Source organism: Budorcas taxicolor, chromosome X (assembly GCF_023091745.1).
Source record: "Budorcas taxicolor isolate Tak-1 chromosome X, Takin1.1, whole genome shotgun sequence".
NCBI classification, from domain to species: domain Eukaryota; kingdom Metazoa; phylum Chordata; class Mammalia; order Artiodactyla; family Bovidae; genus Budorcas; species Budorcas taxicolor.
The window spans coordinates 21,437,188-21,455,909 of record NC_068935.1 but is presented as its reverse complement, the minus strand read 5'-3'; the positions used below and the strand labels follow the sequence as shown (position 1 = coordinate 21,455,909).

General features: G+C 42.5%; 1 protein-coding gene across 1 annotated transcript in view; it reads left to right on the top strand.

Annotated features, from left to right (window-relative positions):
* Positions 1-2,346: 2,346 nt before the first annotated feature.
* Positions 2,347-18,722, top strand: part of AMOT (angiomotin) — a 64,379-nt gene continuing 48,003 nt past the window's right edge. Inside the window, exons 1-3 of the mRNA XM_052662801.1 lie at positions 2,347-2,741; positions 10,404-10,479; positions 17,889-18,037. The gene's annotated coding sequence lies outside the window, so the exon portion shown is untranslated. The remainder of the gene's footprint in view (positions 2,742-10,403; positions 10,480-17,888; positions 18,038-18,722) is intronic.

Sequence of the window (18,722 nt, the reverse complement as noted above, 5' to 3'; positions counted from 1 at the left end):
ACAAACCAGATGTCTCCATGTCTTGAACACTCAAAATCTCACCTTTCCCAGGAAAAAAATCACCTAAATAACTTCACCACACACATAAACCGAATCCTACCAAGAAACCATTGTTGCCCCTGTGCTTGCTTCTGAATCTTTCAGCAGCTCTAGCAGAACCCTCTGCACATTGAGGGTACCTCACTACTTTTTCTGTACCTGGTTACAGCCTGGGACCCTGTTCATGGTGAGATGGTATTTCCTTGGAGCACACTTTCTCTTGCATATTGGTCCATGGCACCTCAGAAGGTTCCCATTAGGCAGGCTTGAATTGGGTGTCATTTTCTCACTGGCATGAGTTCTTTGTAATAGCTCAGTATTGTCAAGGCCTTACATTTAGACTAACTTCCTCCTTGTAGTATTTTCTAGGAAATATGGATCTGTAGAGAATGGTGGTTTCCATGGTAAATGTTCCCTCACATTTGTTTTCTTAAGTTTTCTTCAGAGATACACAGTATGATTTCCTCTTTTAGTACCAGCATCACAATAGACTTTAGGTCGTGGCGCCACTGCAGAACTGTTTAAAAAAGCAATCTCACCTACCCTGGTTAGATTAAGTAGTAATTTATTATGTTAACTGCAGGGAGCCACTTTCATATTCACCCTGAAAACTGTAGGAAAAGAGCTGACTTTCAAAAAAATAAAGCCACAGGGAGGTGATATATGTATAACTATGGCTGATCTGCATTGTTGTATGGCAGAAACCAACAAAACACTGTAAAGCAATTTTCCCATTAAAAATAAATTTAAAAGAAGAAAAAAAAAGCTACAAAACCTACACACCTTGGGTATAAATGCTTAAAACATATGAGCTGAATATGATTCCCAAACACATGTGGAGAATCTCCACGTGTGACAGAAACAAGTAGGAACATATACACGTGTGGAGTGCCTTGTGATTTACAGAGTTTTCACACACAATTCGTTTTATTTTTCATATACCAGTGCCATTAGGTTAACAGGACATGTCTCATAGCCTTTATTTACAGATAGGAAAAATTAAGGAACTTAACCGAAGTTGTCGCACAACTAGCTACTGAGTGCTTGAGTCTGAAGGAGTTCTTCCTTTAGTTCCGAATTTCATCTTTCCTGCTATTTCTTTGTGCTTTCCTTTCCTGGATTAAAATGGTTGATTTTCAGTGTCTCAGGAAGCTGTTCTCAACCAGGCTGTATTTTTCAAGCAATACCAATTTTTTCGCAGCCGGGAAATGTGAACACCACATTGAGACTTCTCATACTTTTTTCCCCCCTCTGGGCCTAATGAATTAAGGGGGGAAAAAAGTTACCTATTCCCGGAGGGCCGGGAAGGTGTACCGGATCCAGCCGACACATTGTCGTACTCTCTTAGGAGACGGAAAAACCAAGCGTCTCATCTTTCTTTTCTCGGCAGTAGCTGCGAGAGAACCGAGAGCAAGACAATAGCCTCTTGTTTGGTTTTATTAATTTTGAGGGCGGGTGGGACCAAAGAATCCGAGCGACGACGCAAGTGACCAATCATAAGAGAACCTTGGGCCAGGATTCGCCAACCGGTAGCCGTCAAAGACTGGTGGGCGGGATTTATTCCTCTAGGCCGGCCCCGCCCAGACCGGCCTTCTCAGCCCGCCCAGGAGGCGGAGATTCGGCAGAGCACCGCCCACGCCACCCCAGTTGCCAGCGCGGCCCGCCGCCTGGAGAGGGGCGGGAACGCAGGGTGGCGCGGGGGAGGAAAGGGGTGGCTAGGGGGAGTGGAGGAAGAAAGGAGGGTGTCTCGCGGAGCTGTGACCTGGGTGGGGGCCTCCTGGTCATAGGAAGCAAGAGGGGAAGGAAAACGAAGGATCGCTGCTCCTTCCTGAATTATTTTAAGCAAGCTTCTCGAGAAGCTGCTTTTCAGCATTTCTGTTATTTGTTTTTCTTCCTCCCGCTATGGGGCGGGGAGTGGCACTAGCTCTCCCACGCGACTCCGCTCCGCTGTTGCCGCACACTATTTTTGGAGTCTTTGCACAAGTCTTTCCTTCCTCCCAGCCAGTCTTTGCGTAGACTCGGGGCTACTATAACCGAATCGTGCCACGTTCGTGGGCTACCAGAGCGAGCGTCCCCGCTTTCGTCGGAGCTATCGGACCCAGGCGTTCAATTGTTTGAACTTCCCCGCCCCCTAGCCCCGCCCCTCTTCCGCCCCCCCCGCCCCAGCCCGGGGTCCTGGCCGACTCCCCCGCTTCTTTCCCCGCCCTCTTCTCCGCCCCACTGCCTAGTCCACCCAGCTCCCCGCCCACCCCCACCGCCCCGGCTTCTGGGCGGTCCTAGCCGCTCACCGCAAGAAGAAAAGCCACCCGTTCGTCCCCCTCCCCTAGCTCCTAGCTCCTTTGCCCAGGAGCTGCCTTCATCGCAGTCACGCCCCTTCCTTCTGAGGAGCTTTCTAGCTGCCTAAGCTGGTAGACCCCCTGATTTATTCCTCCATCTCCGCTCCCTTTCGCCTCATCTTCTCTTAGTTCTCAGCGCCCCCTCCACCCCCACCTCCAGTCTGTCTCGCCTCCGACCATCCGCTGCTCCACCCTCCGGCCCGGTATCCTGCCTGTCCACTGCCACCAAGGAGAGACCGGACGGAGCGGTGAGGAGGGGAGCAGCCGGGAGCTGGGGCTTCCCTCCTGCCTACCCCTGGCCTCTGGCCCGGGACCGAAGCCACTTGCGCGAGGAGAGTCGTCACCTTGTCTTCGCTTCCTTCAGGGGTAGGAGACGCGTGGTTACTTTTCGCGGGGAATTGGGGCAGGAATCCGTGGTGGCGTGAACTTGATCATAACCTCAGCGTGAGTGAGTCGATCTAGATTTGCGTGGGGATGCCTGTGTTCTACTTTCTTTGCAGCTGGCCTCAAGTTTTCCGGGATGTGCAGTAAGTTAAATAGGTTAAAGAGTGTGCGCTCCTTTTCCCGTCCTACGGAGATGCGAATGGGTACCACTATTTGATGGCACCTTTACTTTCTTGCCTTCTGGGGTCCTTGTAGGTCTCTAGGTAATTAAACACAAAAGGAACTAAAGAGCAGAGGGAACTTGAAGTCTACGTTTAGATCATCTGGAATGTCTGGGTTTATCTCAGATTGTTAGATGCATTTTTCCTAAATGCTTGGGGTTGGGGTGGGAGCTCACACTCCTCTTCCCCGGGGCTGTGAATTCTTGAAATCTTAGCCTGGAGGAGTAATCTACAGTGCTATACTCTTTTAGGTATAGGTGTGTGTGTGGTCATGAAGAAAGGGTTGCCCCTTATTTGCGTTATGGATGTTAGTAATTAGTTTTGCCTGATCATGCAGGTATCTTGAGGGTCCCAAGGCTGGGTCGCTGTACACAGATGCTTCAGCAGCAGAACAGCTTTATCAGGGTAAGCCAATGAAGAGAAGAAAAGTGAGAGACAAAGTGACAGTCTTTGTAGACTGAGCAATCCCTGGTTAATTGCTGCTAGTAATAATTTAATAGTAATTTGCAGTAAAGGACTACATACAATTAAATGAGAGAGGAAAGGACAGTTTGTGAGAAATGGCATTTCTAATCTCTAACATGTATTTTAGAAGGGATTTTCTGACACCTTGGAGTATCTGGTTTAGTTTTCCTTCCTCTTCGCTGTCCTCCCCCACCCCCATGAAGAGTGGAAATTGGGAGGCAGATTAAAGCTTTAAAAAATATAACCCTCTTCTCCCATTCAGAAAGGAAGATAATTAGTCACCATAATCTTCCCTAATGTGGGGCTAAGGGTATTTAAGTCTCCTTGAACTAGGCTTTCTGAAAAGTCCTTTCTCAGAACAGCCTTTGTGAAGCTTTCTGAGTTAGACCTTTCAGCACCCTCATTTAGTAGCTAAGAATAGTTTGAAATACCATTTTGGATGCTAGATAAATCTTCACCCATCTCCCACCTAACCTCCAATCTAGCAAACATGGCAAACTTATAAGAATGGTGGTGTTCAAAGACCAATTACCAAGATGTCTGCAACACATTGCTTATTGGGGAACAAATTATTTTCTTATATTTTTACCTGATTTAATTAGATGATTTCAATGGGGGAAAAGAAAGCAGGAAGGAGGGAAGGAATGCTACAGGGTGACAATTTTAAAGGCTATCATATTTCAGATCAACTGAGAAGGAAAAGTTGGCCTGACGAAACTGCATTTTGTAACTGGCCTGGGACATTTTAATAGCCAGGTGGTTGTAGAGTACTTGCATCTATTTACAGATGATAACTCAGGTTCCAGCTATTCTGTATGGGTTTATCCAGTGTCATTTACAGAGACTTTCTGGCACTACATCATACTTCATTTTAAGATACTTCTTTCTTTGGAAAAGTCTGTGGCTCCATAAAATTGAAAGCACTTTTTCTTACTTCATGGTCTAGATATGAAGTAAATCTCTAACCATGCTTATATGTAAAATAACTTTTGCTTGAAAGATCTGTTCACCTATGTAAAAGATTTTAGGGAATTTAAAAATTCACATTCAATACTGTTTTGGATTTGGAAATTGAAATCTCATTTCTGGTTTATGAAGTAGGATTTATTAGACTAATGCACTACCAAGGTGTTTTGTGGAGTTGCTTTTTATGAAGTTTTGTAAAGACCGAATCAGTCTCTTTCTAGAATGCCTTAGGAACAGTCTATTCAGAAAGCAGAGGGATGGATGCTATGACCTTGAGGTTCCATTGAGTGCCAGAATTCTAAGTGGGTACATCTGCTTCTGTGCCTCTCCTAAGAGCCCTCTCCCAGGGCCTGTGCCTTCTTTAAAAGGGTGTCTTTGTAATTAAGCAGCCCTTCTCCCCCATCCCCCTTTTCGTCCTTTGATCAGCTTTTTTAAGGCCTTTTTTCCATTTTGGGGACAAGAGTTGTTTCTCACACTCTCCTACTCCCTTCTAAAGGTTTCTTTTCCTTTCTCCCCACCAAAGTGCCCCAAAGTTCTCAGGATGGCTAGAAATTGTTTTGTTTTGTTGGGGTGGGGGTGTTACCAATGAGGAAGTGTTGATGATATAGTCCCTCTTGAGAAATGTTTGTGACCAGGTAGCCTCTTCCATGGAGACTGAGCATTTGGAATGCATGAGAACAGTTTATTCTTAGGGTCTGTCTGGAAGAAATTGTCCTTTGCACCCATTAAGCCCAGCTTAAACCTACTGAAAGGAGTGGAGAGAGGTGTGTGTGGTCGTAGCTGAGCCTTTTAGGATGGTAAATGGGTAAATGTTCCAGATCTCCTATTACATCACCTCTTTCCCTCATGGATTCAGGGGGTTTGGAGATCTGCTTGACAAGTTAATTAGCTTGGGACTAAACCAATTTGTTTAGAATTGTGCTGCATTGATTTCCTGTCCCCAGGAATTTTTGTTGCTGGTTTACTATGACGTGTTGTCTTTAGTCTTGCTTACTTCTTCGTTCTTTGCTTCCTTTTGTGGACTTTGGTCCAAAATCTAGGGTCCCACCCCTAAGTCAAAGGTTAGAATTTGGTCCCAAGAACTAAGGGGGGCATTAAACAGGCTGCCCATATGGCATTACTCTTCTCCATGGTGGGCTTCTGACCCCTTTTAAAACAGAGAAAGGAGGGCCATCTCCCCTTCCATACACGAAATCTGAACTAGGAAAGCAAAAAGGAAAAAGAAGGAAAATAGGAGGTCATTTGTTTTATAAAAGAATCCACTACCGTTTTCTTTGAAAGAACTAGCTTTCCTAGTTAGTGTCTTTGAACTATGACTTGATATGTAAAAATTCACTCTGAGACTGCTCAGAAACATATTTATTGCATAAAGGTTTTAGAATTTTGTTGTAATGATTATTGCTTGAATAAGAGAGGCCATTATTTGGTCTTGGAAATTTTTTTGTTACATGGCATGGAGTTAATTGTCTAAATCATCCTGACTTGTAATAATGCTGGCCACGTTTAGCCTCAGCATACATCCACTCATAGAAGAAAGCTAGTATGACTTTCTGAAACAATATCAGACTTCGTGGATTTTGAGAAGTCTAAATGGGCCTCTATCCTGTATAGGTAGAAGATTTAAATTCCAGTTGTTATATTTGAATAACCCAAGGATTCGGAATTTTTTTTTCTGGTAGTCTGTTCATGTATCTAGTAAGGCTGACAAAAATAATAGCAACTGATGCCATTTTAAATTAAAAAAATGCACAATAAGTTTTCCTTGTGAGCCTGTTGGTGAGTGGGACTTGGTTCTGAGCCCAACTCTAAGTTTGCCACCCTCCTCTTTAAATTGTGGGGGATCAGACAGGGTGATTTTGAGAACCAGTTATCAAAAGTTTAGGGTTCTCTAATTAGGCCTCGATTTCTGATGTGAATGTGAATGATTCCTACTAAATGAGGTGCAGCAGTTGTTAGAAATACAATCATGTAGTCACATGGATATATTAAGAAAAACCCTCTAAGGCTATATCAATAATCAATATATTGATATAAATGCATTGTGTTTTGTATTTTAGCAACGTATCAAATTAAAAAGCTAAGACCCTGCCCAAAACTTCATCAAGAATCCCAACATCCTAACAGATCACCTGCTTTCACTTTTTGTAGTTCCTTTCAAGTCCTTGTTTCTGTGCTAATATGAATTTTACAGAGTGAGAGTCCTAGAAGTGTACACTGTTGCTTTTAAATTTTGAAAAAGAGCCCACCTAAGACTTAGCTTTGTAAATCTATGTGGAGGAATGAAGTCAGAATCTGAGTATATGTGAGGAATCAAATGCCAGGAGAAACTAACAGATTTAATAAGTAATCCCTAATCCATTTCTGTAATATAGGGTGTTCATGTATCTAGCAAGGCTTTTAAGTGTACTCCCTTGATATCCTGTTACCCTTCTCCCATTCTTTTTAAGCAAAAGGAAAACTAGAGTTCACTGTTTACTTTGTCTAAATCATTAGCAATGATTCTTAAGTCACTGTATCATGGTATCCCTTCAGGAGAGTACAAATATGGGTATACTATGAAATCTCCCAAACAAGAAAGAAAAAGCAAGAGAACACAAAATTTTTAATAGCTTTGAAATCAATATTAAACTAGAATAAATAATAGTAAGGAAACTAAGGGCTTTAGATAATTAAATAAAAGACATAGGGAGTAAGCAGGATGACCCACACATAAGAGATTCTTCGTTTGAGGCTTTACTATACAGTGACAGTTCAGTTACATGGTCCTTTCATTTTCCTTTGATAGGCTCTTCATAAATTAGATTAAATTTCATTTAACCAGAATAGGAAAGTGAAGTATGAGTTTTTAGTAATCAGAAAGTACCAAGTCAAATATAGGAACTTTTTTAATGATATGTGTTCATGGGAAAAATGCAGATGGATATATCTGCTAACATCTCCTAAGGTGATTTTTGAAAATCTGCTTAAGAAAAAAAAAAACAAAACTCTGTAGGTTGCCCTTGACATTTGTTAAGTCACTTTCACTATTGCCCCAACTCATGAAATATCATTAGACTGCATGACTTGAAGCCAGGCTCTGGGTTTCTCTGCCCAACCCTTTGACTTGCCATGTGACCAGGGGTAAATGAATTAGCTGCTCTGAGCTTCAGTTACCCTTCTGGGAAGCAAGGATATTAATATTTCACAGAGGTGTTTAGGCATGCTTCATATTGGGCACATGCTTTGAGGTCATTGGATGAAAGGTGTCTGCCTGATGGCCGAGCAGGCTTATTATAGGGTCCTGAGCAGGTGTTCACTTTTAATGAGCTTTTTCTCTTTTATAACATCCAGAGCCCTTTGATGCCTCAATTGCCGTACGGACTATAATTGATTGTCCCAACATTTGTATTATTCGTCCTCTTGACTTTTATAAAAAAAATTACAACATTGTCATTTATATGATAAGTTGAGGTTCTAATCAGAGGACTCCAGCATCTGCTGGGGTGGTGAAAAATAGCTGCAAAAAGAGACATTAGTTTGAATGTGCCATGGAGATCATTGAGTTCTTCAAAGTTCTTACAAAAAATTAAAGAGTAAAGAAAATTTCTGCATGTATCTCTGTGTGTGGATGTGTGTGTGTGTGTTTTAAGGGAGAAAGTTTTGAGTAATATTTGTTTGTGACACATACTGATGATAGCCAGTAACTGAAACCCAGCCATTGTAGTGTTTTATACACAGCTGGTTTTTATTAATGATGGAATATTTATGCTTGCTGTACAATTCGTGGCTCATTTCCATGTGTATGTCAGAACTTAAATACCCCCCAAAGCAACATTAAGATAACATTAAATATAAATGTGGCCAAGCTAGAAAGGGTGGATTGGGGGAGTCCTCTTTATCCTTATTGATGTTGCTTCAGATCACAATAACTGCCTCCCAACTTTAGGCATTGATGCTGATCTTTATTTTTTCCCTTTATATATCCTGTAGTATACTTCAAATTTTGATCCTTTTGATATGGACAAATGATCGCCTCCCCCCACTCATAATGCAGATGAAACTGATGTATGTGTTTTTTAAGAGCATATTTTCCCTGCACATGCTTCTCATTATCCGAGAGGCCTGGACTCAATCAGTAAAGGAGCAGAGAAACCACATAATTGAAAGGAGAATGACGGTGGTGCATACTTGGAATATTTGTGGGAAGGAGATTGCTGACATCAGAAAATGTAGTGGCCTGAGTGTTAACAGCATTGAAGAGAAATAAGCTTTCTGTGTTTCTGTGCATTGAGAATTATTTTTAAGGGGATAAAAATATGGGCCAGGTTTGACATCCTTTTATGAAGTTGCCCTGGAAACTTTGATGAAGGTTGTTATAGAATGGTTCAATTAAAACCTTCCCCATTAGGAAGCTAATTAGTACATCACTTACTCATTTTGGTTGTTTTCAAGGGGCATGGATTTGCATTGAATTAATGACATTATTTTCCATTTGATAGCAAAGATAAAAATCACAGATGGGGAAAATTATTTAGATTGCCTATTTTGAAGAAATCTAATTTCCTCTTTATTACATTTAGGTTTTCAGTTCAGATTTTTCTTTCACTCTGTTTATATACAGCGATCACATTTTAGTTTAGTAGCCAGTTTTACTTTGTGGATCATGGGCTGTAAACCAAAGCTTATTAGTTTGAGTTTCCCATATGAATTGGAGAAATACGACAAATGACAATAAACCATTTTATTAAGGTAACATTTGCGTTCTTTTCTCCTACAATTAGTTTCTCTTTGGTGTGTGTGTGTGTGTGTGTGTGTGTGGTGGAGGCAAATTGCTTTCTCAGGAAAAAAAATTTTGGAGCTAAGAAAAATTTGATGACCGCCCCCCTTACTCCCTAGAACATTTTGTCTGCCTCAGACTCTCAGCTTGGCTTCCATTAGGACACTGTGATGACTTTTCCGACCTGGTACTTTTTGTGAGTTTGCTAAGTGGTTCTCCCATGGCAGCCTGAAGTAGAGTGGTTATGATGGGAATTGGAGTGCAGAATTTCTAGCATGTTCTTTCTACTGTACTCCATCTTATTTAGGGAAATGAATCCTTCCTTCTGAGGGTTGAAGGCCATTTGCAATAGAATAAGTGTCCTGTAGTTAAATAAATATGTAATATGGGTCTGCTGTGGTCCTCCTTTCCCTTGTAACTAGTAGGGGATAGTCATTCTGTACATATATTCCCTGATGCAATATGACCTGTGCCTGCACCAGTTTTGAAGAGTAAGTGGGGACATTGGCTGGGTTATCTGAGAGTAAGTGGGGACATTGGCTGGGTTATCTGATTTGTAGTTTAATTGATTCCACCTTAGCCCTTCCTGAGAAATCAGGGTCTAGAATTTTGTTTTTCAGTAGCAACTCAGTGAAGACAGGTTCCTGGGGCTTGCAAATCAGAGGGAGGAGAAGCGGCTGCCTTTGGGGAGTGACTCAGGCCCTTTGGTATGAAGATACGAAATGCTGGCTTCTGTCCATGCACCTGCTGGGTGCCACACCTGTAGTCAGCACCTGAGCCCCACTCAGACAGAAAAGCCAGACTGAAGGCAAATGGAGCTCCCTTCAAAACGGGTTCAACAAAACGGAGAGCTCCTGATTATGTTAGCAAAGCACCACTGTGAATGATTACATTGAGCCATTGCAATGTTGGTATGGGGAAACGTCTTAGATATTTTCTTATAGGTGCAGTGCACTGGCTTGCTCAAGAGACTGTTGAAGTCCCAGAGGAATTTGCTTTCCTGATGAATTTTTCCTGGGAACTGTCGTCTTAATAATTGGAGAGTTCTGTAGAAGTTTGTGTCTAGTCACACAGCATGGGGCAGGAAGTCACAAGACTTGGGTTCTGATCCTGGCCCCACGAGTAAGTCAGAGTGAAACCTTGGTCAAATTAATTATCAAAAACTATCTGTCCTGGACTTAAGCTTCTCCTGTTAATAAAATGGAATTAATTACATCAGGCTTTATTTCCTTACAGAGCTGCGGAGAAGGACAAATAAGATAACAGAAGTGAAAGCTTCTGTCTCCTTAGAAGAAAGGCTGAGAAACTTAAGGTAAGAGTATTATTGTTATTGCTATTCTGTGTCTTTCATTCCTTTTCTTCTCTTTCTGTTGCCTCTAGCAGAGTCTTTGGAAAGTTATTTACTCAATAGGCAGTTATTAAGCACCTAATATTTTAGGTGTTGGGAAGTATACAGAGGAAATCATGCACTCAGCCCATGCCCTCTAAGATCACAAATTTCCATTTCTGGCTCAGCCTATCATAATGATTTCTATTGGGGCTTCGCTGATGGCTCAGGTGATAAAGAATCTGTCTGCAATGCAGGTGACCTGGGTTCCATCCCTGGGTTGGGAAGATCCTTGGAGTAGGGAATGGCTACCCACTCTAGTGTTCTTGGCTGGAGAATTCCATGGACAGAGGAGCCTGGTGGGATACAGTCCATGGGGTCGCAGAGAGTCAGACATGACTGAGGGTAACATTTTCACTTCACTTCAACCTGGATACTTGGAAGCATAAAAGAATAAGAATGAACTTTCTTCTCTCTGCATTGCAAGTGGGGACTTCTGACCCTGGAGCAGTGTCAGGTCTCGATTAAAGGTATATGGGGGAAAAGCCATTCAGTACATAAGGGAATTTCTCTCTCACTCCCACATTTGCATAGCACCTGACTCTTTAATGATCACTTTTTTGAGAAGTCTATCCTTAGCTTCATCCTTGTTCTGCTCTGCTCCTATTCTATATGATCCAGCCCACTCTTTGACCTTAGCTTTTACCATATGCTAATGACTCTGGAAGATATATATCAACCTATTTTTGACTCCTCCTTTTTCAACTTCCCCAACATTGGTTATCAGATTCCACCTCTCCTACTCAGCTCATGGGATTTTTCCCTGTAGGAAGTTTTGCTCAGGTGGCCCAGAGTTTTCTTTTTTTGCAGCATCCTCTGCATTGCCTGAGCTATCTGCTCAGACCTCTGGTTTCCCATTGAATTGTGCCCCCTCTGCTTGACTGGGAACTCCTTGAGGACTAGACTCCATATTACTTTTTTTTTTTTAATCCATTCTAGGGCCTATTCTGGAGAAGGCAATGGCAACTCACTCCAGTACTCTTGCCTGGGAAACCCCATGGACGGAGGAGCCTGGTAGGCTGCAGTCCATGGGGTTGCAAAGAGTCAGACACGACTGAGCAACTTCACTTTCACTTTTCACTTTCATCTACTGGAGAAGGAAATGGCAACCCACTCCAGTATTCTTGCCTGGAAAATCCCAGGGATGGGAGCCTGGTGGGCTGCCGTCTATGGGGTCGCACAGAGTCGGACATGACTGACGTGACTTAGCAGCAGCAGGGCCTATTCAGTGCCTGGCTATAGTAAAGTGAAAGAAAGTGAAAGTTTCTCAGTTGTGCCCGACTCTTTGCGACTCCATGGACTATACATTCCATGGAATTCCCCAGGCCATGATACTGGAGTGGGTAACCCTTCCCTTCTCCAAGGGATTTCCCAACCCAGGGATCGAAACCAGGTCTCTGCATTGCAGGTAGATTCTTTACCAGCTGAGCTGGGGGGAAGCTGGCTATAGTAAGTGCTCAATAAATGTTTGTGGAAAATATGGTGCAATAAGTATTGTAATAGAGATGTGTCCAAAGTCCAGCGAGGAGACTGAGAAGAGAGAATTAATTTTCCACATTGAGCAGAGTTGGGGGCAAGGGGAAGATGGAGTTGGATTGGGAAAATTCTTCAAGGAGAAGATGGAGAGAGAGGAACTGCCGTCTTCTGAAAGCTCTGACTGAGCAGCCCAGAAAGAAATGCTTGTTGTGTCTGCTTTTGCTAAGCCACGGGCATCTCTGCCCTGTTGCCTCCTCTGTCTTAAGACTGGATGACTTTTATGGTTGGATCTGCAAATAAACCTCCGTCTATAACACATTGACCATGTAAGACAGGTGCCACTTACTCATATAATATTAAACAAGACTGACCTTAAATGTGCCTCAAAACTGTGGTTGAAAATAGAGATACACACACAGGCTCATTGGTCATGTGCACTTATTTCTATATAGCAAAATAGCCTTTAAAATACATTGAAGATTGGTTCTGAAAATTAACAGATTTATTTCTCAGAATGTACCATGTTGGGTCGCTGGAACTGAATGTTTTTGAGCTGTCAGATCTTTCCAAGGGCAAAAATGAAACATGATATAAGCCATTACAGGCCATGAACCTGTTCTCACCCACCTGATGCTTTTACTAATTAGCTTCTTGGCTGAGTGGCAATTTGGGGCAAGTGCGTGCAAGCTGGATTCACAGGGGAACCCACATTCTACTCTGCCATTTCGCAAGCCACTAGGATACTACACTGGCTTCTTTCCCTCCCAGGAGTCCTGCTCTGCCCTGGTGGAAAAATGGGAGCAGAAGAACTTTTCATTAAATGAAGGAGAGATTTCATGGGGCTTTGGTGTTTTGTTAGTTTTATTAATTTTTTTTGGTGAGTTGTCTGAAAACATTCATGTTCCTTGACCCATTAATTTCACTTCTGGGACTCTATTATTAGGGAACAATCCAAAATATTGAAAAAAGGCTAAATCACAAAGATAATCTTGTCACATTATTTAGCAGAAAGTGAAAAAGCAATTTAAATCTCTTAATAATTGGAGAATGGATTAGGGAATCTTGGTGCACTCATTTAATGGACATTGAATTGTTTGTTAAGAAGTCTATGCCACAACATAGAAAAAGTGCTTATGATTAAGTGGAATGGAGGAGCCAAAATGATACCTATGTTAATATTTCATTGCTTTGTGAAAAATACAAAAACACATAGAAATAAACTACAGATAATATTTTATAATGCTAACAATGCTTGGGCTGAGGTGCTGGGATTATGAGTGGTTTTTTTTTTCTCTTTGTTATCAGTATTTGCATATTGTGCTTATATTATTATACTTGTAAAATAAAAATGGGTAGTATGCCACTGAAAACAGGAGATTGGTAAAGTTGGCAAGTTTCAGGTATATTCTTAACCTTTTCTCAGTTTATGCTCAATCTGATTCCATGGACTGCTTATACTTTTTCTGAGGCAAGAAGAAATGGGATGTGATGGTGTGATCTATTCCTCCCTTGGAATGGGTCTGTGTGGAGGGGAGTGGAGGGTGGTAGCATCAGGATTCTCCTTGTTAGTGTTTCACTGCTCATGTACTCTTTAGGGTTAATCACCTTTGTTGACTATTATCTTGTTCAAGTTGATTGTTTTAGAATCCAGAAGAGTAAAACTGCTACCAAATTGACCATGCCTTGAGTTACCATTTGAGAAACAGTTAACTGACACTGATCCTAAGATTTGGAAATGCCAAGGACCCACTGTGATTCTTAAAATAATTTTCCAACCTAATCTAGATAGAAGTAGAGATAGGAGCAAAGAGGTGGGCCCAACTCATAACCTGTTCTTAAACTAGTGCTAGACTTAAGCCACAGTAAGTACCAAGTTGGTACGATGTTGACAAGACCTGAAACAGAGACCTGGAAATATTGATCAGTGGAGATTCCTATTACTCTCCAACCTACCTGCATATCATGGCCTAAAGAGGAGAGATTTTGCCAGGTCCTTCTGCCATACCTCTGGCTAAACATATCCCTCTTATGTCTTTGAATTTTCCCTCCTCCAGTTAACATTTTACTTCCAGTGGACTTGGAAAATTGATGGTAGCATTAAGCCAGATTTATAATCTCTTAAAACCAGAGTCAATTCAATTTAATGAATATTTATTAAGAATCTTCAATGTACAAGCTAATATACTACATAATATATTGTAGTGCGAATGTGCATGCTAAGTCACTTCAGTCATGTCCAACTCTTTGTGACCCTATGGACTGTAGCCCGCCAGGCTCCTCTGTCCAAGGGATTCTCCGGGCAAGAATCCTGGAGTGGGTTGCCACTTCCTTCTCCAGGGGATCTTCCTGACCCGGGATCAAGCCTCTCTTAGTGTCTCCTGCATTGGCAGGCAGGTTCTTTACCACTAGCACCACCTGGGAAGCCCATATATTGTAGTGGAAGTGCTGTTACCCTAGGAATAATAAAACCTGCATTCTGGCCCTGGCTCTGATCACTTTTAAGCTCTGACATCTTCATCTTTAGAAAGAGAGGGTTAGACTTCCAGATGGTCTTCCAAGAGTCTTTCTAGTTCTGGCCTTCACTTATTTAAGGGTGTGGACATAGAAGATTTGAGTTGTAAATAAAAGGTTTAAAAAAAAAAACTTTCTTCATAAAATAACTGTACTATGCTAGAAAAAGACCAGTTTGAAATAGTAATAGTAATAGCTAACTTTTATTGAGCCTTTACAATGTACTGGGCTCTGGGCTTAGCACTTTACATAGATTACTTCCCTTAATCTTTATAACAACCATATGAGGTATGAGCACCGTTAGCCCTATTTTGCAGATGATGAAATTGAGACTTGGGGAGACTGAGAGACATGGGTGAGGTCAGTTGGTAAACCATAGATCGAGGATTTGGATTTGGGCAGTGTGATTCTGGACCCAGGCTCTTAATCATGATATTTATACTGCCTGCCCATTACCCACTGAAAGTTTTAGGGATAACCTGCAAAGGGACCATTGTTTCTTACCTGCCAAAGGAAGCAAATTAGTAGCTTGCATTTCAAGACCCTTGGGAAAGGCATTTTCTAGAACACTTCAGGCCACAATATGGACCAATGTGAGAGGACATGAGAGAATTCAATGGCTTGTGTGGCATCTTTATGTGGGAGGTTGTGTGTCTGTGTGTGTGTTATGCACAAATCCATGCACACAGATATGGGGAAAACTTTGAACTGGCTTCCTTCCACTTAGCTGGAAGTAAAATGGTATGAAACAAGTTGACCAAGATTTAGCAGAGAAACAGGTTCCCTAGACTCAGCTTCTTCATCCTGGTTGGTAGAGTGAGGGATGAGGGCAGAATTGGAGGAGGAGGTAGAAGGGATAGAAAGAAGATCTTATAGGCAGATTTCAAAATTTATGTGAAGGGTTGGAATTTGGTGTGTCCTGGCCACGTTGATTTTCTGGGACTTAGCTTGGGAAACACCTTGGTGGTTTCATTTTGGCTCACTCTCTCAGGTACACTGGGAGTGGCCGATGACTGCAAATGCAGTGAGAACTTAGCTTGGCCTTGCTGCCCTGTTGTTGTTACAAAAGAGTTGAATATATAGATTCAAATTGCATTTTTAAAGAGAGAACCACAGAAATCCTTTCCTCCCCTATCAAATATCCTCAGGGACAGTCTATTTGTACAGGAGAAACAAGGTTATTTTATTGATTGAAGATGATATCAGACCCCTGGCAGTGGCATGATTAAAGCTGAGGGCAGATAAAAGGTTGCAAAGTTCACACTATTTTAGTTCTTGCGCATGAGACAAGGAATCTTCCTATCTTTTCTCTAATAAAAAAATGGAGTAGTGTTTTCCTTCTTATGTGACTCTGAACATGTAGATGAATATAAGTTTTGTAGGGGAAAAAAATCGGTAAACTGGAAAGGAATCAGCAAAGCTTTTTTCTTAGACTGATTTCTTTTCCTCTTTTAAACAGAAACAAAAAGGCCAGGGGGCGGGGTGCTGGGAAGGGACAGTCTGTCTAGTTGACACAAAGTGATTTGGGTTTTGAAAAGGATATGGAGGAGAAGGGACAAAATTGAAGGAAGAGAGCAAGATGTTGGATAAGTTTTCTTGGTGAGGAACTGGGTGTTAGGAGCAAGCCAGGCAAAATCAGCATGAAGAATCTAAATAGTCCTGGAAAAGAGTCGTGGTGGTTTCTCACCAGGGGCTCAAGTTTAAAACCCTGTTTTCTGTGTGTTTCGTTTGAAAAAAAAAAAAAAGACAACTGTTTTGTTCAAAGTTGGGCAATAGAAACACAGCAGTTCTTTACCATTGCTCTGTTAGCAGTCCAGCATTGATTCCAATTAAAAGTTGTTCCTCTGCTTTTGAAATTAGGGGAGACACCCTAAAACAATTACCTTGCATAATTTTGCTTTTTGATTGTCATTATATATTGGACAAGATGGAAAGACAAATATCCGTGTTTGTTCACTCTATATCTGTTCTCTTTATTTTTGGCAACATTGCAAGGAAATAATGTTAAATTAATCACCGTGCGGTTTTGTAGATTTTTTTTTTTCCAACTTGGATGTTTTGGACATGCTCCCAAAGCACAGGGGCGCGGGTGTGCTTCCTTTGCATTGCTTTGCTCCTCAAATGGCGTCCCTGGTGCAGATTAAAGGCTTTCCTTTAAGTGATATGAGTGAGTCATGGCTAGTCCAGGGCAGAAAATAGGAATGTAGATCATGTGCCTCTCACCTCAACCCCTCAGTTTCATAACCATTTTGGTTGGACCTGCAGGGCTTTTTGCTGAGGGTCAAAGGAGTCATTTGAAGTGAGGGCTCTCAAATCCGTATCTGGTGGGCATTTGCATCTAGTCTCTATAATGTGAGTCTAGTAGTTTCCTTGCGTGGAGACACTGGGGCACTGAGAAAGCAAGTGGAGCCATCTTCTCAGAGAAGAGTTGCTGCTGTGTGTGGAGAAGGGCCATCACTTTTGCTGCTCTAGTAAGAATGGATGGACTGTTGATCAGATTGTAAGCTCTGTGAGGGCAGGAACTATATATTATGTGTCATTTCTATCCCTCATTGTGTCTAGCGTGAGGCTGGCAAATATCTGGAATAGCCAGGATGCAACAAATACTTAATGGCTTGGTTGACAAGAAGTTGGGATTTTCTTCTGGCCCTCTGAGCCTGTAGCTGTTAATCGGGAGCTTCACCAAGTGTTCTTTTTTTTACTAAAATCTACTTTCTGATGACTGCTTTCCCTTCTGGGATGTGGGCCAATGAGCCCCACTTACCTCCCCTGCCATTGATAGCAGTTTAAAGATTGCACTCTCAAGGTGATGGCAGTTACAGCTTTTGTCATCACCTACCATTCCAACTCCATGGTTGCTCAGCCGGTAAAGAATCTGCCTGCAATGCAGGAGACCTGGATTCGATCCCTGGGTTGGGAAGATCCCCTGGAGAAGGAAATAGCAACCCACTCCAGTATTCTTGCCTGGAAAATCCTATGGACAGAGAAGCCTGTGGGCTACAGTCCATGGTGTTGCAAGAGTCAGACACGACTTAGTGCCTAAACTACCATTCCAACTCAGAATGGGAGCAATAGCTCCTGAGGGCTGTGAGGCTATGACAGAGCCATCTTGCACATTTCTATCTCCAGGAGACTGGCTGGCCTCCTGAATACAGCCACCAGACTGAGATTGCCTTTTGTCCTTGTGGAAATGGACTCTGCCACTCACATAAAAGGCAAAAAAATAAAAAAAAAGCGGGAGGCGAAGTCATCCCCTTCAAAGAACTGGTTTGGTTAACTGTTGGCCATTAGTGGCAAAATAGAAACGACATTTTTGTTTCTCCCCCTCCCCCTCCTGACCATTTCAGAGTGACCAGTGGTTGGACTCTTGGCGACGCTTACCCTGAACCTGAGTGTTAGGGCAGAGGGAATCTACTGTTGCGGTTTCTGGAGCTGCTCATAAGCAAGAATTCCCTATCCTGAGCAAGGCTTTAAGCCTGAAAGAAAGCAGAAATAGGTATGGACCATCAGTGTGTGTGGGTGCCAGTGTGTGTGTGTGAACCTGTGTGTGTACGGGGTGGGGTGGGTGTGGGGTGGGAGGGGGTGGTGTACTCTCTAGAGTCTGGGGCAGCTCACGGTCTGGATCTCCCTGCCTTGCAGGAGGGGTTGCTCAGTGGTGTTGTTTTAACCATACACACTCCCATTTCTATTTTTCTTTTGACAGAGGAGAAGTAATTTGGTAATCATCTTTCCAGTTTAAGGCACCAAGAGAGATTTATGTTATACTTGTCAGCCTAATAGAAAATATCAGTCTGACAGTTGAAATACAGGAATCCCTGAGGGTCATTAGCAGGGAGTGAAAGGGGACTTAAGGGCAGGTTGCTCAGCCCCTTGGTATATGCTTCCCCCAAGAATCTGATGAATGGGATTTAAAGGGGGCCTCTGGAAGGTTAACTGTGGAGTCAAACTGTTCGATAGAACAATTAGAAACCAGGTAGCAGTAATCAGAAAAGTTGAAAAGGAAGGGGGACGACCTTTCTCCAGCTACCACACACATCTTCTGGGTCAGTCCCTGTAAGATTGAAGGCAAAGGGGATCATGTTTCCAGAGACACTGGAAACTATTTCATGTCATAGAAATCAGGACCTGGAAGCCAGGAGTCCAAAGTTCTCCGCTAGGAACCTGAGGCTCAGGTTGACCTA